This window comes from Equus przewalskii, chromosome 1, assembly GCF_037783145.1.
Source record: "Equus przewalskii isolate Varuska chromosome 1, EquPr2, whole genome shotgun sequence".
Taxonomy (NCBI): Eukaryota; Metazoa; Chordata; class Mammalia; order Perissodactyla; family Equidae; genus Equus; species Equus przewalskii.
The window spans coordinates 115283825-115309618 of record NC_091831.1 but is presented as its reverse complement, the minus strand read 5'-3'; the positions used below and the strand labels follow the sequence as shown (position 1 = coordinate 115309618).

At 41.1% G+C, this 25794-nt stretch overlaps 1 protein-coding gene across 3 annotated transcripts in view; it reads left to right on the top strand.

The window, feature by feature from the left end:
* MINAR1 (membrane integral NOTCH2 associated receptor 1) overlaps window positions 1-25794 on the top strand; it is an 87929-nt gene that overhangs the window by 17308 nt on the left and 44827 nt on the right. The window lies entirely within an intron of this gene.

The following is a 25794-nucleotide window of genomic DNA, read 5'->3' as shown; positions in this document are numbered from 1 at the left end:
ACGGAGGAATTACTCTTTCATGGAAATAAGCAAAAATCTTTGATTGAGTCTTTCGATGAACTTCTTGATGGGAGTAATCACCTTCTCAAAATAGACACAGGATGGGAAGAGGGGAAACTTGCCTGGTACCAGTTCGGTTGTGCTGAAGGCATGTTCACTGAGCTTGGATCATGTACTGGACACTGGGAGGACCTGGGAATGGACTTTATGGATTTCCTGTTCCAGCAGGAACCTCACTATCTAGTTAAGATAAAGAGAGATATGCGAGCCTTGAGCAGTGCCTATCCCAGCTCCTTCCAGGGCTGAGGATGCCCTAACGCCAACACTAACACTAACACTAACACTAACTAACACTACTAACAGGAGTGACTGTTCTAAGTGGCAGTTTTGACCCAATTACAGAACGGGCCATATCAGGCTGCTTTCACCTCACGTTATTAAATTTTCAGAGCATATCACTGAGATTCACAGAGACGGACATGAAATGTTTATGGCTGTCCAGCATCCAACTCACCTTCTATTGAAAATAACAACGAGCTTTTACTTCTGTGCCACTGGATACTGTCTTGGGTGTTATTTAATTAGTTCTTGCCCTTCCCTAGTTGAGACATAATGCACGTTAGACTATTTATACACATTCTCCTTGAATGTGAATTATAATGAGAGAAACATGGCTGAAAAAGTTGGGGTCCCGTATCTGTGCTACCAGACATCTGCATGGTTCACGCTGGTTTTCCGGCCTTGCTTTCTCTCCTATAAGAAACACCACAGCCTTCCAATGAATTCTTTTTTCATTTAAGCTAGCCAGATTCAGATTTTGTGATTGCATGCAAAGAGCCCTAACATATCTATTAAGATCCCTTTGTACTGAATCTATGCTTACCAAGCAATCTTCTATTTATATGCACGTCTTTGATCGTTCTATCTCCATTCATCTGGCACACAATAAATGCTCAGTAATTTTTGTTGAATAAACAGTAAGTATGGAGAAGTGACTCTGTGTCAAGACATGTGATGCAGTCAGGACCAAAACTGTGAGAGTGGAGGAAAGAGGACAGGAGGCTGTAAGTGAGAGACAAATCAGAGGAGATGCTAAAGAGGAAGTGTTTGAGCTGAGTTTTGATGGGTAGATACGGTTTAGAGTAGAGTGGACAGGGAGGTTAAGGCATGGGGATAAGAATGAAGATGGCACACATGTAGAGAGGGGGATCCTAGCATGGTTGGAGGAATAGTGTCGCCTCCTTGAACCAATCATCTCAATTTCATAAAGATTTATTACATACCTACTGTATGCTTATGTGTGCTTATGGAGGCACTGTGGATTCAGAGACCAATAAGATCCCGTCAAATTGAGGTGGGATGGAGGAATTACCTGGAGGACATCAATCATGGTAGCTCAATGCAGAACACCCTGAGTGTTCCAAGAGGGGTGCAAGCCATCATTCTGGGGTTCCAAAAGGTTTTAGAGCTTGAGTATGTCCAACTCACGATAAAGTGCCAAGCTTTCCAGCAAGGTTAAGAAAAGTAAGTCATAAATTTCAACAGTGGGCCTGTGTTCAGAGAACAAAGATTGAATCTTTGAGGTTGCTCATGTCAGGATGGGGAATCAACAGAGATACCATGTTGGGTTCCTCACACAGTGGTGGAAAATCCAGTGAGGTTTCAGGACAGGCCTCCCATAGGGGAAGGTGTGACAAGGTCAAGCAGAACAGAGCCAGGGAAAGCACAGGATACATGTGAGGAGCCAAGAGTTGCCATTTGGCTGGAATGGGGACAGGCACACCCAGAAATCAAAAGGCACCTACTGTGAGCGCCATGACTGCCAGGCTGAGGGGTCTGCATTTACAAGGCCAGCAGTGGGGAGCTATGGATATTCTTTGAACAGGTCAGTGGCTTGATCAGACCATATGTCATTTTTAAAAAGGAACAAATGTAACTTGTTACTATGCACCAAAGCATGAAGGAGCCTGCAGATTGCCCAACTTAGGTCATTTGTCTTATCAGCAATTTCCTGGTCACATTTGTCATTAAGATTTGGGGATGGATTTAATTACTTGTTATTTTTCTATCCACGGTACCTAATTTTTCTGAAGTCACAAACCAAAATCAGTAGTAGTAGTGGAAAAATCTTTGCATGGCGGGCCTGGTTTTAGGAAATCGTGTGTTGGATTTGGATCATTGCTGTACCCAAATGGACTGCAAACAGAGGTGACTCAATGCAGATGTGGGCAGCCCAGGTTCCTTGAGGCCAGCTGGATCTTTCCCTCTTCGTTGTTCCAGGGTCTGATGTCTGAGTACACCAACACCATAGGAGAAGCAGCGCTCCCAGAAAGGTCACGGACTATGAAACACACATTTTCATGACAGGCTTCTATGCTGAGAACACAATTAGAGACCTGGAGACTCTCAGGGGATTGAATAAACAAAGAAACCATGGCTTGGCAAGAAAACTTCTCCTTTTTTCTTTTTTTTTGTGGCAAGGTATTTTAAAGAAAATTTTATAGAAAAACTAGCAACACTTATTTTCCCTTCTACTCTATACCTATCAATCCTTGTCCATATGCAGTTATTTTCTTTGTTTCTATGGCAATACATATGATTCCTTTTGCAGTTTTTAAACATGGCATATCATCTTGTTTCTCTTTCAGATATCATACTAATTTTATTTCAGTGGCTGAAGAATGCACTCCCTAAGTGATTGTACCATACTTTTCAGAATCCTTCTCTTAACACTGGGAAATTTTTTCTATCATAGATAAAGCTGCCACAAACATCACTGTGGGCAGCTTTTGGGAAATGTCTCTCTTAGCTTCCTGCTCTGCCTTTTTATAATTCAGTCTTAAAATTCTTAGTTCTGTTCAGAATTTCACAGCTGATACTGAAATTTCCAGCATCTGGCGTGTTTCTTTCTCGACACATCTGGAAAGGAGGGCCTGATTTGTGATAGGACAGACTTCTTGGCCAAAAATCCTGGCCAGCCATTATCAGCTGCCCATTATCAGAAATTCCCAGCTTGCTAGCTCTGTGATCTACTTCCAGGTGTCGTAAGTCTCATCTTAACAGGAGAGAATTGCTTCCCTGATGACGGTGATGTTCTCTGATGGGGTGGTTTACTGGGGAAGAGTAAATTGATGTCCAGGCATCTCATGAAGTTTGATTTTCAAGGGCAAATACAGAGGGAGGCGGGGACCCATTATGGAAAGAACTTGAGACACTGAAGGAAGTCAGAATAGAAAATGGAAAAAATGAGAATAAATCGAACAATATACCCTGGACTGCCACAAATTAACAACAGTGGGACAGACTGGGAGCATGGTGGCCAGCTAATGGGGACATTGTGGGTTTACCTTCTTAGCTCAGAAGGATTCCTAGTCTGTAAGAATGTGCACCCTCAAAAATTCATACAGTAAGAGAGGCCATTAATGTACAACGTGACCCCCTCCACTCAGCATCCTCACCCCTGCCCCCAATCTGGACACAGGGTAGCTTGTGACACTAGCTGACAATGAGCTCTCTCCCAGGGAATTGGAAAATCTCCATCTTCCCAGGAAATTATAAAGTTTCCCTTCAGGCAAACAGCTGCCAGGCACCACATCCACAGCACAGGAAACTCAAACCAGCTTGCCTGGTCTGGTCCACCTGCAGAGGGGGCTGACACGCTCCCAAACGGGCAGGTGCTCTGTCCAAGCTTATTTCGTGGCAGGTGGCTGCTTTTATCTTTTTTTTTAAAGATTGGCACCTGAGCTAACAACTGTTGCCAATCTTGTATTTTTTAATTTTTTTTAAAGATTGGCACCTGAGCTAACAACTTTTGCCAATCTATTTTTTTTTCTTTCTGCTTTTTCTCCCCCCAATTCCCCCAGTACATAGTTGTATATTTTAGTTGTGGGTCCTTCTAGTTGTGGCATATGGGATGCCGCCTCAACATGGCTTGATGAGTGGTGCCATTTCCGCACCCAGGATCCGAACCAGTGAAACCCTGGGCTGCCGCAGCGGAACGCATGAACTTAACCACTTGGCCACAGGGCCAGCCTCTGCTTTTATCTTTTCTGCCTACTCCAGACATAAGCATTTGTGTTGTAAATTTCTTTGGGGGTCCACAGTTCAGCTACATCTCCTCAATAACAACAAGAATTGTAAAACACAGTTTAGGAAAGTGTTAACTTAAGCATCTGTCTATTAAATTACAGATAGGTTCCAGGCACCGCTGAATGGTGAGTCTTACTAACTACCAGTTAATAATCCCTTCTTATCAGTGCACTATTTCTCACCTTGGGGTAGGCTTAGACATCATCTATGGCACTTATAAAATATAACATCCTGAAGACAGGATTCTCCTTCAAAGTTGCAAGGCTACCTGCTGAAATGACTTGCTAGTGTCTGACTTTGGGATGGTAAATGCCACCTGGATGGGCTTCTTCTTCATTAGTTAGAGATCCCCTCCTCAGTCTGCTTCCCTGCACCCTTTCCATTAGGCTGCAGTAATTGTTAGAAATACTCTATTTGCTGCTGCAGGGCCAGAGTTTCCCTATCTCATTTCCACTGCTATATGGGTTACTCTTTCTTCTACATGGCACGGAATTTTTTCCATTTTCAAAAGTATGGAGGAAGTGCACACGGCAGGGCCAACGGGAAGGAAGCCAGGCTTAGAGCACACAGGAGTTGTGATCATCAGGCTATTTGGATTGATGCTCTGGGTTAAAAGCTGGTTCCTGGTAGATATAAATGCACATGGCAAAAATGCTTGCAGGGACTTGAAAATAGCTACTTCTTAAGGAATCTGAACACTGGTTTGGCAGTGCTATTGACACTGTCTATCTGCACTTTCCATGAAGTCACGTTTTACCAAACAAAGATAAACTTTGGTCCAGTCACAGAATTACCATACATTCTGAAGCAGTGTCATCCAAGTTAATGAGGTTTTACTGTAAAGCCAAGTGCAAAAGCAGGGACGGGGGGGGGGGGGAATTAATCATGTGATTCTCCTCAGAGATAAAGGATGAGAAGGCTATGAGTTGTTAATGGGAATCTGGGGGTAGGAAGGCTGACAGCGTTGGTCACACACAGCTGCATTCAAAGTATAAATACAGGATGTCAGATGGAAAGAAACTTAAAGATCATCTTGCTCAGATCCTCCATTTTGCAGGTGAGAAAGTAGAATCAGGGAGGTGAAATGATTTGTCCAAAGTCACACAGAAAAGCTATTAAGAGCCAAAAACAGATGTTACTTAAATAAGATACTTGGGTTTAAACTGGCTTTTAAAAAACACCTGTGTGAAGACTGGTGTTGGTGGCTTCAACGTGATGTGGCCATTTCCCTGCCCCCACCCTGACCATCTACAAACTCCACAGAAATGATAGAAAAGATTTTTTAAGAAGTAGTCATCCTTGTAAAAAATAATGAATACTCTCAGTCTGAAATCTAGGATGGCTCCCTGAAAGGTGAACGCAGTCAGGAAGCCAGTGAGGAAAGCCTAGGAGAGCAGAGGGAAGAGATGGCTGGGGACAGCGGGGGCGAGTGCCGGCACCGAGAGGTGGGAACAGCACTGAGCCTGCCCTTTGCCAGCAGGTGGGAGAGCTGGGGTGGGAGGGAGACAGGGTAACTGATGGCCTGATTGGCTGGGTGGCTGCAGGGAGAGCAGCCAGGGTGACCCCAGACAAACTTTCTCCCCTTTCCTGAAGCAGCAGGAAGCATGTTTTCCTCCAATGGGAAGAATGAGTGTAGGCCCTTGGACTGCAAAGGACAGGAAGAGTCCTAAGAGGACCAGGAGCCCCTGGGAGGACAGGGGACACTCATGGCCAGATAACCAGCTGCCCTAGGAGCCCAGCCAGCTGGCCCAGCCCCACTGAGCCCAGTGCCTACTGCAGGAATTGCTCCTTCATCTTCTCCTAAGTCAGCAGCAGATCCACTAACTGAGAGTCCCAGCTAATAAGACGGGTGCACAACTGGGAGTCAGCCAACATTTGAGGAGAGCCAACCCCATGGAACAGAGACAATACATTCAAACAAAGGAAGAATTTAATGGTAAGGTGACACACCCCACCAAACTGTGACTTTGGATGTAATGGAACTGGTGTTGGTTCACTTCTTCTGCCGTAGGCTGTCATTCTTCCTTTGTGGGGGTGGGGAGCAGTGACGTGAGAGAGGGCAAGACTGAGTAGGAAAAAGGCTGGCAGGGAAGCTGGGAGCTGGAGAATCCCCATGCCTTGGTATTATTCTCATTCTGAGCTGATAAAATGGGCACTAACTAGCAAGGCGACTTCTGGGATAGTTCCTGCTGCCCCGGGAGTCTCAGAAGCCACATGACTCAAAATAGTCTCCTTTGATATTCAAACCAAAGTGGACAACCACTATCAGGTGTGCCAAACTTTGGCTGAGACTTAGATAGACTCGGACTTTGCAGGTGTGCCCTTGTGCTTCTCAGCTGGGCCAGCTGGGCCGGGTTCACTCTGGGCCTTTCGTTTATCGGGCCCTTATGCAATGCTACCTTACGAGAAGGCTTTACTGTATATGTGCAATGGCTTCATAGCCTCCTCTCACTCACAGAGCACGTATAGTTATGATACAAGAAAGAAATTTATAACAAAGATCTTGGAAATAAAAACATAAATGCTAAAATAAAATTTCCAATAAATGAGTTGAATAGCAGGATGAAGAGAATTGAAGAGAGAATTAACGAACTGTAGGATTGAACTGAGGATTTCTTTCAGATCACAGATAAAGGAAAAAAGAGAGAGTTAAAGGAAATATTCAGAGACAGGAAGGATAATCCAGAGATTAAAAAATCCATCTAATGACAGTTTTAGAAGGAGAGAATGGACAGAATGGAGATGGAATAAATACAAGATCTGAGGGGAAAAAAGATAAGACTTTTCTACAACTATAGAAAGACATTAATCCTCAGATTGAAAAGGCTTACCATTTACCAAGTAGGGTGAATTAAAAAACAAACATACAAACAAACCCTGGACAAATTGTAGTGGAATTTCAAAACTTCAACGATACAGGAAGAAAATTTTTAAAAATTTCAGAAAATAAAGACAGAATATTTATGTATGAAGGAGAATCAAATTTACCTCCTCAATACTGGATGAAAGAAGACAGCAGAGGAAAATCTTTAAGGTGCTGAGGGAGTGGGAAAAACTTTTGGTGCTGGAATGTTATATCCAGTGGATTATTATTCTACAGGGAGTATGAAATACAGGCATTTTTATAAGGATTCAAATAAATTTATCACCTATAGAAAGAATAGCTACGAGGTATACTCCAGCAGGAATAAAGAAGATATTAGTAGGAAAAAGAGAATCAAGCATGAATGGAGAATGTATTCACATGTTAATTGTGCAATTAAAAATAACTTTTAAAAGGTAGCTTAAAAAAGAGTTTTAATTATACTGGAAATCTCAGATATAGTGGAAAAGGAAACAACCATACATTCAATGTTCAAAGTCTAGACAATATTTTTACACCATACATAATCAGCTTACAACATTTTGAAAACAATTTTGAGGCTTTCAGTTCACAAAGAACTCAGCCAAAGATAGTATATTGACCATAGGAGGTTATCACCTCTCTTTTATGAAATCCACTAAAACTTTGGTAAGGGAATAAAAGAAAACATGAACTCCGAAGAACAGAGTGAGCATGAGAGGGGAAATCAGCTGAAAAAGAAAAAAACACATTTTTGAAACAGAAAAGAAGTGCGGGATTGGCGAATGATCTAGCCCAGGGAAGAAACCGCTCTCTTGAGATTTGTACGGAGGCAAGAGCTGCTCTACCCAACAAAACCTGGAGAGGCCAGCGCCCAGGGGCACCAAAAGAAGATGGAGAGAGAGGATCAGGAGAGGGCTGAAAATAGAGAGATGGGAGAGCCTCAGAATGGAGACCTGATGATTCTTTCACCCTCTCTCCCGCTCCCCAGCACAGGACACAGGCAGCCAAGTCTCTCCCCAGGCAGGAAATAAGGAATTGTTCGCCAGAGAAATTGAATCAGGCGAGACTTGAGACTCCTGAGACATCAGGTAAAGCGAAGAGGTGGAGGGCAGGAAGGAATTTCACATGGGTTCACTGAAAGGCTGCACACTGACCATCCCTCCGCCTCCCTCCCACTCTGCTTGATCTGAATTTCTACACAAGGACAGATGTAGAAATTCATCTCCATGCATGCAGTCAGGACAGGCTTAGATTCCTAGATGCTCAAAGGCGAGTCTCCTTCTACCCATGACACAGGGTAGGGCCTGCTACTACACACACTTGTAACCTGTGGGAGGTTTCTCTACCTCTATTCACAGGTGGAACAGTTCCCTCTGGGCTCCTGGCTCCACGCAGACAGCTCAAGTACAGACTCCGGCTGGGCTTGAGGCTGTAGCTGAAACCACACCCTTGAGGGAATTGGTACTTTAAGGCAGGGGTCAGCAGACGTTTTCTGTAAGGGGCTCAGGAGTAAATATTTTAGGTTTTGTGAACCAAGAAGCAAAATCAAGGGTAGTATGTAGGTGCTTATATAACCATTTAAATTGTAACCATTTAAAAATGTAAAAATTCTTGCGTCACAAACTACGAAAACAGGCAGAGGGCTGCATCTGACCCAGGGGCCATGGTGTGCCATCCCTCTTCTAAGGCTCATGAAAGCTCAACTCCCTGCTGGCAATCAGTCCTCTTTGTTTCTAGCACGTGGTATTCCTCTTCTTTCCTGATTTTGAGGTTGCCTTTATATTTAAAAAATAATGTTTTGTTATAGCTTATCCAACATTTAATATTTTCAGAACAAGAGGCAGATCTTTCCATATCAGTTTATTTTGCCATCCTGACAAAAGTCCACATAGCACTCTCATAAGGAGAGTAAGATAATGAAATTAAAAAAATCTTGGTGAATATGTAAGCATGAGATGGAGCTAAACAGAAAGTTCTAGTCACTCCTCAGTAAACTACCTACCCCCTTACTCCGTCTATCCTGTGGGCACATATGACTTATTAGCATCCACTAATGAGCAGTAACTGGAAGGAGAGAGAAGAGATGAAATTCAGGTGGAAAGGCCCGAAAATAATCTGGTCTACTGCATAAGTTTGATATGTGGATCAAAGCAAGGAATAGACGGAAAAGTGCCTTGACAACAGAAAGCCCTTGATAGGGTGGAATAGTTTCAGCAGGATAAGTCAGTTTTGTTACTGGAAAGGACTTCTGGTAAAAATACTCGTTACATTTTTTGCTTAACAGGTTTAAACAAAGAGATAGTCTATATCCCAACCTGGTTATATTAGCAGGTAAACTAAAAGGAGATCCTAAAGAAATGTCAGATATCACAGGAAATATTTAGTCTTGGTAAATAAATGCTGCTAGATGTGACTGCAAGTCAAATAGTTTAAGTATTATACAAGCTAACCAGGAACTCTTAAAGCATTTTGTGAAGTGTAATATATTATATAAATTTATGTATTACTATTAATGCAAGCACTTTATTTGAAAATTAAGTAATAATTTTACTAATATATATTACTAATATATGTACATATATACATGTATACATATGTGTACATTTATGTATATACCTGTATGTATATACATATGTATATGTATATACATAAATATATTAGTAACGATATACGTATACATACACATATTTATGTACGTATGTGTATATGTATATGTGTATATATGTGGTTGCCAGGGGTTTGGGGAGGAGGGTTGAATAGATAAAGCACAGAGAAATTTTCTGCATGATACTGTATTGGCAGATGATGTGACGCTACTTGTATTTGTTTCCTGTGACTACTGTAACAAATTACCACTTGGTAGCTTAAAACAACTGGAATTTATTCTGTCAGTGTCTGTAGGCCAGAAATGCAAAATCAGTACTGCTAGGCTGAAATCGAGGTATTGGCAGTGTCACGCTCCCTCCAGAGGTTCCAGGGCAGAATCCACTGCTTGCCTCTTCCAGCTCCTGGTGGCTGCCAGCATTCCTCGACTTGCAGCCATGTCATTCCAATGTCTGCTCCTGGTCACATCACCTTCTCTCTCTGTCTTTAGTGTCTTCCTCGAACTCCCTCTTCATTCTTTTAAAAATTGGCACCTGAGCTAACATCTGTAGATGATCTTTTTTTTCTTCTCCCCAAAGCCCCTTAGTACCTAGTTGTATATTCTAGCTGTAGGTCCTTCTGGCTCTGCTATGTGGGACGCCACCTCACCATGGCTTGATGAGCAGTGCTAGGTCCACGCCTGGGATCTGACTGGCAAAACCCTGGGCCGTGGAAGCAGAGTGTGTAAACTTAACCACTCAGCCCCAGATCTGGCCCCTCTCCCTCTTATAAGGACACTTGTGATTGCATTCAGGGCCCAATGGGAAAATTCAGGGTAATCTGTCATCTGAAGATCCATAATCACATCTTTTTCCATATAAGGTAATATTTGCAAGTTCCAGGGATTAGCACCTGTATATCTTCTGGGGGCATTATTTAGCCTTCCACACCATGCCTTTGTCAAAACCCATAACTTTATGGTATGAAGAGTAAACTTTAATGTACGAAAACTTTTTTTTTTGGAGGAAGACTAGCCCTGAGCTAACATCTGCTGCTAACCCTCCTCTTTTTGCTGAGGAAGGCTGGCCCTGAGCTAACATTCGTGCCCATCTTCCTCTACTTTATATGTGGGACGCCTGCCACAGCATGGCTTGACAAGCTGTGCCATGTCCGCACTCGGGATTTGAACTGGTGAGCCCCAGGCCACTGAGAAGTGGAACGTGCGCACTTAACCACTGTGCCACCAGGCCAGCCCCTAATGTATGAAAATTTTTAAAAATCATTTCGGAAGTCAGGGGATCTTAGGATGGAATGCAGAATATGATAGAAGAGTCTAACTTTATTACAAATATGTAAAATAACCTCACTGAGGGGCATGGAAGAAAAGGGTATTAACCTAAGGAACTTTGGAAATGAATGGAGAGGGATGACTAAAGGCAAAGGGGACTGAACATAAGCACTGTTCTCTACCTGGTAAAGTTGTTTCCCATGATTATGGATTAACGATCTGAAACCACTATACATATAGGATGGAATTGAACATCTAAGTGAATGGATGGCAGGTAGTGGAGGTCACAATTCTCACTGCTGAAGTGGGAGGCTACAGAAAAGCAAGGGGAGATTGCTTGTGTGAACCATGGGTAATGATAAAAGTTGGAGGCACCAGTGTGAACTCATGGTTAGCTTAACATAGATACAAACAGTTACATATAGAAATATTTACAGATTCGTGTATATACACTGGTTATTATACACACATATATTGCCTTGCTCAGTCAGTAACAAGCACATCCAGCACCCAGATCTTGGTTTCTAACACCATTCTCCAACAAAAGGAATCAGGGCTCCTTGGAGAAATGGTTGATTCTAGGGCTGGGGCAAGGAATGTACAAGCATCTTGTAGTGCCAGAAAGTAAGGAAGTGCTAAAAAAAAATACAACAATGAGAGTATGTCAAAGGAACACAGGGGCCAACTGAAAGAGCTGCCTGCGGCCAAAACAATTTGAGCGACGAACTAAACAATGTACCATTGGATTATAACACAAGGTATAAATAAACATCCATGAGTCCATAATGATATAAATAAATGATTGAGTAAATAAGTAAATGAAAGAGAATAGAGATATTTATTTGTCTATTATTTAAAAGGATTCAAAATAATTTATGTAGATACTCCTCCTGCAAGGAGATGGAGCACAATTATTCACCTTTTAAGTGTGGGCTCCACGTGTGACTTCCTTCCAAAGAGTATAGAGTGGGAACAGGGGAAGAAGTAGAGTAACTTTACGATGGAGAAACCGACAAACACGACTTCAGCCAGGTGACTGAGGATAACACAGCAGTGATAAGCTGTGTCAACAGTATGTACCCTTGGTATCATGTGATGAGAATGACACTTTACTTTTGTGGCATTTTTCCCAAAACCCAGAACCCCAGTCTAATTATAAGGAACATACCAGCTAACCCCAATTGAGGGACAGTTTAGAAAATACCTGACCAGTACTCCTCAAACTGTCAAGGTCATTACAAACAAGGGACATCTGAGAAATTGCCACAACCAAGAGGAGCCTGAGGAGACATGACAACTAAATGTAATCTGGTGTCCTGGATGGGATTCTAGAACAGATAAAGGAAATTAGGTAAAAATGATGAGATGGTGGAAATCTGGGTAATGTATGGACTACTTTAGTTAATAATAATGTGTCAGTATCAGTTCATTAGTTGTGATAAATGAACCATATGAATGTAAGATGTTAATGGTAGGGGAAATTGAGTGTAGGGTCTATGGAAACTCTCTGTATTATCGTTCCAAACTTTCTGTGAATCAAACTTCTTTAAAAACAGTTTATTAAAAAATACAGGGCTCAAGGGGTGGGTGTTAGTCCATAGGGCCCCTGTGGTGCCAAGGAGCAGCCCTAGCCCTGGTCTCAGCAAGGAAGCCCTGCCTGCCAACTATAGTCCACACAAGCGCCTGAACACACCCCAGGCTGGAACAAGTACTCACAATACCCCCACAGCCTTCAGCAGACGGAGTGGGGCCAGAAACTCTGCTCCTGCTTCCCCCTAGAGGTAACAGGTGGAAGCTGCATCCTAAGAATACCACAAATGCCCTGACAAAAGGTTAGCTCATCAAGCACCATGAGAAACAGCAGCAACAATTCAGACCAGAAGAAAAATGACGACTCTCCAGAAATCAACCCTGAAGACACAGAAATGTACAACCTAAATGACAGAGAATTCAAAATAGCTGTCATAAGGAAACTCAATGACTTACAAGAAAATACAGAAAGACAATTCAAGGAGTTCAGCAATAAAATTGTTCTCTTCACCAAAGAGATTGAAACTATATTAAAAAAACAAGCAGAAATTCTGCATATGAAAAACCCAATTAATGAAATAAAAATAATCTAGAATCATTAAGAAATAGAAATGATCTTATGGAGGAAAGAATTAGTCTTCTTGAGGATAAAAATGTAGAAATTCTATAGATGGAGGAGGAGACAGAACTAAGATTTTTTTTTTAAAAAAAGGAATTTTTCAAGAAATATCTGACTCAATTAGGAAAAGCAACATAAGGATTATAGGTATTCCAGAGGGAGAAAGGAGCAGAGAGCTTGCTCAAAGAAATAACTGTTGAGAAATCCCAAACCTGGGGATGGTTTCAGATTTACAGATAAATGAAGCTATTCAAATGCTTAACTTTATCAATGCTAGAAGACCTTCTCCAAGGCATGCAATAGTAAAAACGGCAAAAGTTTGTGATAGCAAAACAATATTAGGAGCAGCAAGGCAGAAGAAAATAACCTACAAAGGAAACCTTATCAGGATTTCAGCAGATTTCTCAGCAGAAAACCCTACAGGCTAGAAGAGAATGGAATGATATATTTAAAATACTGAAAGACAAAAACTTTCAGCCAAGAATAATCTATCCAGCGAAACTTTCCTTCAGATATGATGGAGAAATAAAAGCTTTCCCAGATAAACAAAAGCTGAGGGAGTTCATTGCCACTAGACCTCCTCTACAAGAAATAATTAAAGATGCCCTCACACCAGCAACAAAAAGACAAAGGTTTTCATCCAGACAAAAAGTCAACAAGGAAATAGTAGATTTGAAGAAACACTTGATCAGGTAGACTTAATAGATATATATAGAACATTCCATCCAAAAGCAGCAGAATATAGATTCTTCTCAAGTGCACATGGATCATTCTCAAAGATAGACCATATGTTGGGAAACAAGTAAAGTCTCAATAAATTTAAGAAGATTGAAATCATTCCAACCATCTTTTCTGACCACAATGCTATGAAGCTAGAAATCAACCACAAGAAAAAACTGGGAAAGTCAGAAATATGTGGAGACTAAACAACACACTATTGAACAACCATTGCATCATTGAAGAAACTAAGGGGGAAATTAAAAAATACCTGGAGACAAACAAAAATGAAAATACAACATACCAACTCTTATGGGATACAGCAAAAGTGGTCATAAGAGGGAAATTCATAGCAATAGAGGCTGCCTCAACAAGCAAGAAAAATCTCAAATAAATAATCTAAAAGTGCACCTAACAGAGCTAGAAAAAGAAGAATAAACAAAGCCCAAAGTCAGCAGAAGGAGGTAAATAATAAAAATCAGAGCAGAAATAAATGAAATAGAGAATAAAAAAATAGTAGAAAGGATTAATGAAACTAAGGGCTGGTTCTTTGAGAAGATAAACAAAATTGACAAGCCCTTAGCCAGACTCACCAAGACAAAAAAGAGAGAAGGCTCAAATAAATAAAATTAGAAATGAAAGAGGAGAAATTATAACAGATACCACTGAGATACAAAGGCTTATAAGAGAATACTATGAAAAACTATATGCCCACAAATTCGATAACCTAGGAGAAATGGATGAATTCCTAGACTCATACAACCTCCAAAAACTGAATCAAGAAGAAATGGAGAATCTGAACAGACCAATCACAAGTACAGAGATGAAACAGTTATCAAAAACCTTCTAAAAAACAAAAGTCCAGGGCCATATGGCCTCTCTGGAGAATTCCACGAAACATTCAAAAGAGATTTAGTACCTATCCTTCTCAAACTATTCCAAAGAATTGAAGAAGATGGAACACTTCCTTATACATTCTATGAGGCCAAAATTACCCTGATACCAAAACCAGACAAGAACATCACAAGGAAGGAAAACTACAGATCAATATCACTGATGAACTTAGATTCAAAAATCCTCAACAAAATATTGGCAAACTGAATACAGAAATACATTAAAAGGATCATATACCACAATCAAGTGGGATTGATTCCAGGGACACAGGGCTGGTCCAACATCCACAAATCAATCAACATCGTACACCACATTAACGAGTTGAGGAATAAGAAACACACAATCATCTCAACAGATGCAGAGAAAGTATTTGACAAGCTCCAACATCCATTTATGATAAAAACTCTCAATAAAATAGGTATACAAGGAAAGTACCTCAAACATAAGAAAGGCCATATATGACAAACCCTCAGCTAACATCATACTTAATGGTGAAAAACTGAGCACCATCCCCCTGAGAACAGGAACAAGACAAGGGAGCCCACTCTCACCACTCCTATTCAACACAGTACTTGAGGTGTTGCCCAGAGCAATTAGTCAAGAAAAAGAAATAAAAGGAAGCCAATTTGGAAAGGAAGAAGTGAAACTTACACTATTTGCAGATGACATGATTCTATATAGAAAACCCTGAAGAATCCATCAGAACACTATTAGAAATAATCAACAACTACAGCAAAGTTTCAGGGTACAAAATCAATTTTAAAAAATCAATGGCATTCCTATACACTAACAATGAACTAGCAGAAAGAGAAATGAAGAATACGATCGCATTTATAATCACAAAAAAAAGAATAAAATACCTAGGAATAAACTTAACCAAAGAGATGAAAGACCTGTACACTGAAAACTATAAGACATTATTGAAAGAAATTGAAGAGGACATACAGAAATGGAAAGATATTCCATGTTCATGGGTTGGAAGAATACAATAGTTAAAATGTCCATACTACCCAAAGCACTCTACAGATTCATGGCAATCCCAATCAGAATCCCAATGACATTCTTCACAGAAATAGAACAAAGAATCCTAAAATTTATATGGAACAACAAAAGACCCAAAATAGCCAAAGCAGTCCTGAGGAAAAATAACAAAGCTGGAGGCATCACAATCCCTGACTTCAAAACATACTACAAAGCTATAGTAATCAAAACAGCATGGTACTGGCACCAAAACAGACAAACAGATCAATGGATCAGAATTGAAAGGCCAGAAATAAAACCACACATCTATGGACAGTTAATCTTTGACAAAAGAGCCAAGAACATACAATGGAAAAGGAAAGTCTCTTCAATAAATGGTGCTCGGAAAACTGGACAGCCACATACAAAAGAATGAAAGTAGACCATTATCTTGCACCATAGACAAAAATTAACTCAAAATGGATTAAAGGCTGGCATGTAAGACCTGAAACTATAAAATTCCTAGAAGAAAACATAGGCAGTACACTCTTTGACATTGATATTAACAACATCTCTTTGAATACCACGTCTACTCGGGCAAGGGAAACAAAAGAAAAAGTTAACAAATGGGACTACATCAGACTAAAGAGCTTCTGCAAAGCAAAGGAAACCATGAACAAAATGGGAAGACAACATACCAACCGGGAGGAAATATTCACAAATCATTTATCAGACAAGGGGTGATCACCAAAATATATAAAGAACTCATACAACTCAAGAAAAACCCCCAAATAACCCAATCAAAAAATGGGCAGAGGAAATGAACAGATATTTTTCCAAGGAAGATATACAGATGGCAAACAGACACATGAAAAGATGCTCAACATCACTAATTATTCGGGAGATGTAAATAAAAACTACAATGAGATATCACCTTACACAGCTCAGAGTGGCTGTAATTACCAAGACAAAAACCAATAAATGTTGGAGAGGATGTGGAGAAAAGGGAACCCTCATCCACTGCTGGTGGGGATGCAAACTGGTGCAGCCACTATGGAGATCAGTATGGAGATTTCTCAGAAAATTAAAAATAGAAATACTATATGATCCAGCTATCCCACTACTGGGTATCTATCCAAAGAACCTCAAATCAATGATCCAAAGAGATTTATGCACTCCTATGTTCATTGCAGCACAATTCACAATAGCCTGGATGTGGAAACAACCCAAGTGCCCTTCTACAGATGAATGGATAAAGAAGATGTGGTATATATATACAATGGAATACTACTCAGCCATAAAAAAGGATAAAATTGTCCCATTTGCAACAACATGGATGGACCCAGAGGGTGTGATATTAAGTGAAATAAACCAGAGACAGAAAGACAATTACTGCATGATTTCACTCATATGTGGAAGATAACAAATACATGGATAAAGAGAACAGATTAGTGGTTACCAGAGCGTAAGGGGGTTGGGAGTTGGGCAAAAGGGACAAAGGGGCACATACGTATGGTGATGGATAAAAATTAGACTACTAGGGGTGAACACGATGAAGTGTATTCAGGAATTGATAAACAATAATGTACACTAGAAATTAAACAATGTTATAAATCATTATAATCCCAATAAAATTACTTAAAAAATAGAACTCAAAATAAAGCCTGTTTTATTTGTGCATTTCACGTATCCTCATTCCTGTAGATAATACAAATATAAGTAAATAAATAAACACAAAAGAAAAAAAACAAAAAGCCAAGCTGTGAGCTTCCTGTGGCATCTTCTCTTACCAATATCCTGGGTGTTTGGAGCCTGGGTTGGTCCTTCTCATCTGAGGATAAGCTGGCTGGTACGTGAGCACCACGCAACTAACCTTCTGTGGGCCAGCTGCATTACAGGGCTAGGAGTGAACAACTTTAGAAACAGGCATTTGGAGTCTCGATTGGCAGTCACTTAAGTACTTGGATTCACCAGAGACTTCTAAAGTGGAATAATACATTCACCATGTTGAATGAAATAGTGTCGATAATAATACTGAAATGGTACCCTACCTTTGTATTGTGCTATACGGTTTTAATATTTAATTTCCTCATTTTATGTTCCTAATCACCCTCTGATGCAGGCAGAGGTTGGCTGTCATTGCGTTGGCCCCTTAACCATCCCTTTTAACCAACTATGGTTGCCACACACAGACAAAAAGGCAAAGAGGCAAAGCTACCCCAGACAACACTGCCTCTTCTGGAAATCACCCCAACCAGTCCTTTAACCGGCTGCTGTTGCTCTGGGCTCCCAGCTCCAAACTCTAGTTTTAGAATCTGTCTTCGGCTCCCTCAATTTTAACAGACTAACATACTCGCTTGTTTGTGATATTGGACCAGGTTTTACAGTGGCTCTGACCTTTGTTTATTCCCTAATTTTAGCAATTTAGTTAGGGGTCCCCATCTGCCCCACAGTAGGGCTGGGTATTTTATTGAGCAGTGATTCTCAAACCATCTGATGTAAAAGACTGGCTGTTGTTCTTTGGTTTTTAATTTCCACTTGCTCAATGCTTTCATACATTAAAATAAAAATAAATTACTGGACAAAAGTAAAGAAGACACATGAAAATATAAGTCTAATTTATTTAGCATCATTAAATTCAACAGCCATAAACTTACTCTGTCAAATAGCTATTGAAGTTTCTAGATGCTTTCTCCAATTTATGTATTTACACTGTTGTGGGTGGGTAGCTGTGCGTGAGCACCATATTTTGGAGCCGGAGGACCATATTTTGAGCAGCAATGTGTTGGAGGGTGCGGTGACCCGCCTGAGGAACGGTGGCTTTGAGCCGCTGAGGAAGGACTCAAAGCCAGGTCTTCTCACTCCACGTCCAGAAAGGCTTCTGCTCCCTCTGCAGCTTGCTGCTGCAGCCACCTAAAAACTGTGTCTCCCCCTTCAGCCATGGCCAGAAGGTGGTCCCTGGGGCGGGCAGCAGTCCTCCAGACACAGTAGTCAAGGAGCTCTTGGACTTGAAGTTCTTGGGGAAAGGGAGGATGAGGTCATTGCCCCTGCTGCTCTTGGAATGGGCTCTGAACAAGCGCGGTACAGAATCCATCTTTGACCAAACAAGGAAAAAATGAATGGGAGAGGGCTTCCACATGTGGTGAAAGGCATATGTGGGTGGGTGAAGGCAGACCCCGAGAGGGGACTCATGCCCTTAAAAATCCCAGGCAAAGCTGACAAAGCCAGCATTTCTCCAAGGAAGACAACACATCATGAGGCAAAAAAAAAAAAAAAAAACACACACGCAACAAAACAACAACAACAACAAAAACCCCACAAACCCTCCTTTCTTTGGAACAAAGGGAAAGTGGGTAGGCTGGTGGTGAGAATGTCCCTGAACCCAGTTTGACATGGAGAGAAACAGTGGAATTTTGGGCGAATGAGGACACGTGGTATGTGCCATAAGCAGCCTATGTTGAGGCAGGACTCACAGTGGGCAGCCCTGCAGGAGCTGATCTCTGCGAAGGGAAGGAGGTGAGCGAAAGCTAAAACCACCTCCTGCTCTCTCAGCATCTTAACTCATACAACTGTGTGAACCGGGAAGGGATCTGCTAACCTCCAACAAGGCTATGGACTCCATCCCCAAAGTGCCAGTGAACAACGTTTCTCAAAGTGTTAATTCTCACCTGTTCACAATCAGGAAGCATCACCTTGAAACATCCCTTCCCAGTAAAAGTCTTCAAATATTCAAAGACACATTTCACTCAGAAGTGAGTAACAACCAAAGAACCTGCACAGAAACTGTACTTGGATAAGAAAGAGAGGAATAGAGAAGAAGAAACAAATAGGAAATGAAGAACACTCACCAGAAAAATATTGCCCCCAAATTGTGCCAAGTATATGTCATGGTTCCAAAAAACATAATGAAGCAACCACTTGTACATAACTAAAGCTCAACGTTTAGATCTGAGAACATGAGGGAAATGTTGCCTGACAACAGAAGAAGATGAAACCACAGCTGGTAGAACGCAGGAATGGCATGTGTGAGAAAACAAGGCCATTACAGGACTGAGGCCAAACTGGAGGCAAATGAAGGAGAATAAACTGCTAACCGGACAGAAGGGACTCAGAAGCAGGGCTGAAGGAAGCGAAAAGAAAAGAATGGAAAAGGACAAAGTTGAAAAGTATTAGAGAAAAAACAAATGAAAAAGAAGGCGACAAGGGAAATCCAATGTACACAATTCACATCGGTGTTACTGAAGAAGAGAATAGAATAACAGTATAGAAAAAATATTTCAAGATCTAAATTATGAAAACTTTCCAGAAATAAAAGAAGTTTTGAACTTATAGACTGAGAGTATACATTGAATTTCCGGACCAATTTATAGAATTATTAGCAACAAATACAGCCTACTAAAATTGATGGAGTGAACAAGTGCAGAAAAAGAAAGAATCCTTTGAGCAGCCAGGCAAAAAGAACAAATAATTGATGAAGAGAAAAAATACCCAGCTGCTCTGACTTCTTCAAGAAAATAACCATTCTAATAGATAGTAAAGCAATGCCAATGAGACACTCCAACGGAGAAAACAGGTCTGGGAGTTCCTAGGCAATGCTTTAAGTTACTGCTAAAGTCTAAAAGCAAGAGGGAAATATTTTAATACGTAAAAATACAGGGTGTGTGGTTTCCATGAAGCATTCTTAAGGAAACTACTAGAAAAAGAAGTTCAGCTAAACAAGAGGTGAATAGAGTCACTATCACCAAAAAAGACTGGCAAAAGTAATCAGTTTGTTTAACTGTAGGATTAAGACTAAAATAAAGAGAGGGATTCTGGTTATAGAAAAAAATGCAAATGTAATAAATCCTGATGATACATATATTTCTAATAAGATTTGGGAATAGGAGACAGGGTAAATGATATAATTTAAAGCTGATAAATCAAGTGATGGAGATATATTCAGAAACATAAAGGTAAGCGACATAAGAACCTACTATTTGGTAGAGACAGAGAGTGCATAGGGAGGATTGTAATCACAGTAATGTGGTGATAGTTAATGACTGCTGTCCAAAGAAACAGAGGATTAAGTGCATTACATACATTTATATTTATAAAGGTAGTCAGTAAAAGAACCCACAATTTAAAAAAATTATTGAAATCTCTTCTCCCCAAAGGCAAAGAAAATACAGGCATGTAGTAAAAGAAAATGTAAGAATGGGAAGCATAACAAAAAATATGACAACTGAATTAAAACTAAAACTTAAGTCTTGTCAATCTGAGTAGCATACACTCACTGGTTAAAGGTTGGATTGCCATGCAAAATCCAAACACTGACTCTCCAGGAGACGCTCAGAAACACTCCTAAAACAACATGACTTTGAAAGTTGGAAATTAAAGACTGGACAAAGGTATTGTGGGAAAATGGAAACAAAAAGAAAGCGGAGGCTGCGATCTTAATTACCAACCAGGTCGAATAATACCACACCAGGCAACCCACAGTGAAGGTGTAAAACTGGATGTGTGTGCACCAAATAACACGGGCTCGACATTCATGACCCAAAAACTATGGGAATTGAAAGGGGAAATAGACAAAAACATGCTATTACTAAGAAAGCTGACTTCAGTCCCAGTGAGAGCAAGGGAGCAAAAAGAAACAGTTCTAGAAGATCTAAAGAAGATATTTAAAAGGTAAATAAATTGATATGTGTTGAACTCTGTGTTCGGCAAACAGAAATTCAAAAAATCTGACCATAAATCAGGGCATGAAGGAAATGCCAAATTGTCTAGAAAATTGAAATCATGCAGATAACTCTTTCTGTTCTGGTGGGAGCATATATTGGTATAACCTCAACAGAGGGTAAATTTTTAATATTGATAAATTAAAATTGCATATATCCTCTGATTCATCAGTTCTGCTTTTAAGGATTTATCCTATAGAAGTTTACTCTCAAATGTGTAAAATAATGTGTACAAGTATATTAATTGAATCAATGTTTATGATAGCAAAAATTTGGAAATTATCTACATATCCATTCATGGAGATTCATTAAATAAATTATGGTAATCTGTACAATGGAATATTATGCAACCATAAAAAGAATCAAGCAACTACATGCGAATCTACATATATCTCAAAATAGAAAGTTTAAAAAAGAATGTCAGTCTTATAAATACTGATATGGAGTTACCTTCAAAAAAATTATGGAGAAAAAATTAATTTGTAAAATAATGTGTATAGAATGTTGCCATTGTATAAAAATATAAAAAATGAGGCTAACCTACTTGTATTTTCTTAGTCTATCTCTGGGGGGACACGTAAGAAACTGGCAGGTAGTTGTCTCTAGATAGGGTAACTGGTTGGTATCTTTTGAATAGTGTAAAATTTTGTATTGTTGTATGTATTACTTATTCAAAACAATAAACTAAGCAATTTATTTAATGATAAACACAGTGACATTCCCATGACTCCTGGATGGCCTTGTCTCCTCGGTGTTTCCATGTCATTCTTCCTCACTGAGCACCCTGAGTTGTAAGGACTTTCTTGAAATCTGCCTTTCTCAGTGGATAGTGAGAATTTTGGGACCATGTGTCACTCATCTCAGTATAGTGTAAAGATTCAAAACAGGTTCTGGAGCCAGACTTCCTAGACTCAAGTTCCTGCTCCAGCTCTTCCTAGCTATGTGACCTTAGGGAAGTAGCTGACTCTCTCAGCACCTCAATTTCCCCTCTGTAAAATGGGAATAATAGCATTACCTGCCCTATGAGATTTTTGTAAGGATTAAATAAGACAAGTCTCAGGACAGATTCCTGGTATGTAATAAATTTTAAATAATTGTTAGCTCTTGATGACATCTCTGCCTTCAGGTGCAGCTAATAGGGGTCCTGGCAGATTGTGGCACTCGGCATTTTCACAGAATAAATAGATGCATACCTCCCTGGGATCCAGTGCTAACAAAGCTGTCTTTCTCCTGTGTAACTGGTAGATAATTCTGGATGATTCAAGTTGTCCAGTAACCCCACATCCCTGACACGATAAAGGAGATGGTTATTTCAGTAAAAACCTGGAGGCATGCCTATTTGTGTCAACCCTAAAAATATTTTTGTTTATCTCAGGGATCCAGATAACTTTAGGGAAATAATGGGATCTCAGATTGAGGCTTAGTTACCAGTCTTTCAGATGGAGAGCCCAGCCTTTATCTGATCACAAAATAGCACCTGAAGCACCAGCAATCCAGGCACAGCGTAAATGGATTTTTCTTAATATCTGTCTCCATGAAGTTTCTCTCCATTGAACTCTCCTTGGTCAGGCAATATTATTTAGGTATGCCAAGTTGAGATCCAATTTCTTTTTGAAGGTCAGTCTAGTTGAGAAAATGTTAGATCAGCATTAGAAAATTTCTATTCTCTGAACAACCTTGGTGCAGTCATTTTATTCCCAGCGCTGTGGCGTTGTTCTCTCGTCTGTTAAGTCATGATAGGAAAACAAACATATAAACCAAACCCATGCTCCCTGGCACCATGAGGGTATCGTGAGGTTAATGTCAAGCTTGGGCTGGGCACTGCCTAGATAAACGCCATGGAAATACAGAGATGATTCTACAAACGTGCGCTGAGCACGTACCATGTGCCAGGCCTTGCACTGGGGTCTGGAGACTTAGAAATGGATGAGATCATGCTAAGTAACGTTTGCAAGAACACCCAAGTCATTTGACAAATATTTACTGAGTCCCTACTGTGTTTCAAGCACTGTTTCAGTGCTTGGGATATATCAGTTATCACAATCTACAAAAACTCATCCTTCTGCTTTCCAAGTCACTTGGATCCTGTTGGATACTTGGGTACTACTGAGAAGAAATAGAAGGAAGGAATTTACTTCTCTTGGGAGCTCATGTCTCAACTTTCATCTTCTAACACAAGCACTAACATTTATGGATTATATAAACATCATTGTGTAATTATGGTCTCAAAAAGGAATCGTGGTTTTTCTGTAACAAAGGGTATGGCCGTTATCCCATTTGGATGCCGCGAATCAACAGGCAAGTAGGATGGACTGTGTCTCCCAAACTTATTGAGGCCTGAAACTTATTGATTTCCCCACTCGCCCTTGTTCCAGGACAGCACATCTTACTCCTCTCCCACTTCACACGAGGAAATTAAAGAACTCAAACTGTGGACAAAACTCCTTTCCCCTTCCCACTATCTTCTTCCACTTCTCCCCACTATCTTATTCTTCTTGTCCCTTCTTCATGGCAGCTCATCCCTGAAGCCTAATTCAATGGGAGGTGAAAGCTAGCAACTAGGATGTTGTTTTGAGACTCTCCTCCATGCATCCCAGAATCCCTGAATATCAGAGTGACAAAGATCTCTAGGGATGCTGTGATGCAAACTCGTCACTCAGCAGGTGAGGAAACAGAGGCCTAGAGAGTGCAGTGCCTTGCCCAAGTGATACAGCCAGAGAGGAGATAGCTGGGACTGGAACCCAAGCTGCCTGCCTCCTTGGTCCATGCATCAACCTGCAGTTCACGCGTTGTCCAACATGGCCTTGAATCCTGCAACAGGAAGTGCTTGTTGCCTGGTGAGTTCAGCTCCAGTGTGGCTGACACTCTGAGCTAGATCTCAATCTGGTTTCCTGTCTGGGATTTCCAGGGCATGAGAATTTCCAAGAGTGGAAGGACAAAGGCTCATTGCCAGTCAGGACCCTGGATTGCCAACATCAGACCTTGACTCTGGTCTATGTGGGCAGGAAAGGAATTTATTGGAAGGACTTCAGGATCTGACTTAATCAGTGGGAAGGCCAGAGAATTAGGTTTGGAAAACACACTGCAGGAAATTGGGAGTGCAGTGGGGCTGGAATCACAGCCAAGGTCTTGCCACAGGAAGGGTCTTTTTAGGGCTCTGCTGTTCCCACTATGAGACCCAGGCCATTGCATCCCAGTTGCCACTGCTACTAGTGGCGGAACAATTTCTGAACTGTCACCAGATTCTTTTGCACCATCAATGGCTTTGGATTCATGGCATCAGGGAAGAACATCAGGTTGGCCAAACTTGGGCCATATGACCACACCCTATCTGCCAGGGTTTGGGAGAAGGGGAATATTGAAGTTTCACAGTGGCAACTTGCTCCAAAATAAGAAGAGAATTCAGAATCTAGGCAGCCAAAAAAATAACAAATATCCTCTGTGCCTGCCAAACATACCACCCCAGCAGCCTCTGCTTGGAAAAGGCCACTTACAAAGCAGAAGAGTGGAACCCAGAGGTTCATACTCGACTCAGGGTATGTCCAGCCCGGGGCCCAGCCTTCTGGAGGTGGTCATGGGTGCTCCTAGACTCATCTTGGTCTGCAGAGGCCCCTAGTCTCTGGTCTGACTCAGGGAAGCTCCCAAGCAGCATGGGGGTGCTCTGAGTGCCACTCCTTGGCAGCCTTTCAGGAAATTTGGGCAGTTGCCCATTGTGAACATTGGGCTAGGATTCACAAGACCTCAGTTCTAGTTTCAGATCTGTTCCTAATTCACAGCATGGCTTAGAAATTGACAGCTTCTTCTGGGCCTCATTTTCCTGATTGGCAATCTGCTGACACCAATCTCTATCCAAGTAACTCACAGCCAAGTAATTAGGGTTTGGGAGCAGCTCTATACATCACCTCATCCCACATTTGTGTCTCATAAGCCTGTTACTGTACCTGAAATTCCTGCCACTGGTGAAATTTCTCTGGGAACAGATATGATATTCAAAAGGCTATCTTTGGGAGGTAAAGTAGAGGGTAGCGACTACTGTTCTCCCACAGTTTAAAAACCAGTGTCTGAAATGATCTCTGAGAGTCATTTCTGCTTAATATATACCCTTTCAAATCCCTAGATATGATATAAGACAAGTGAGGTTTAACAGGATGGGATCCAGAAAGCCCCAGGCTCAGGCTGAGGCCTGTTGAGTGCTATACTGGCAGGTGACAGGGGTGAAATACAGAGGAACTAGAAAGAGGCAGAATTCTTGGACTGCTCAGGGGAGAATCAGAGAGTGAGCTGCTGAGCAGCAGTCATGGGGCACCCATACCAGTGGAACGATTTTTTTTACTATGCTGGTTGCCATTTGTCAAGCCAGGAAAGCAGCATCTCCTCTCCGGATCTAAAGGAGATCACAGCTCAGCCTTTCAGCCTAGAGGAGGGAACAGTTTTCCTGTGCCTCAATTCCTTGTTCATTGGTACAATCAAACTTCTATCTGGATGCCCAAGATGTAAGTCCTCCCTCTCTCTCCCTCCCTCCTCCCCGCCTATCTCCCCTCTCTCTCTTTCT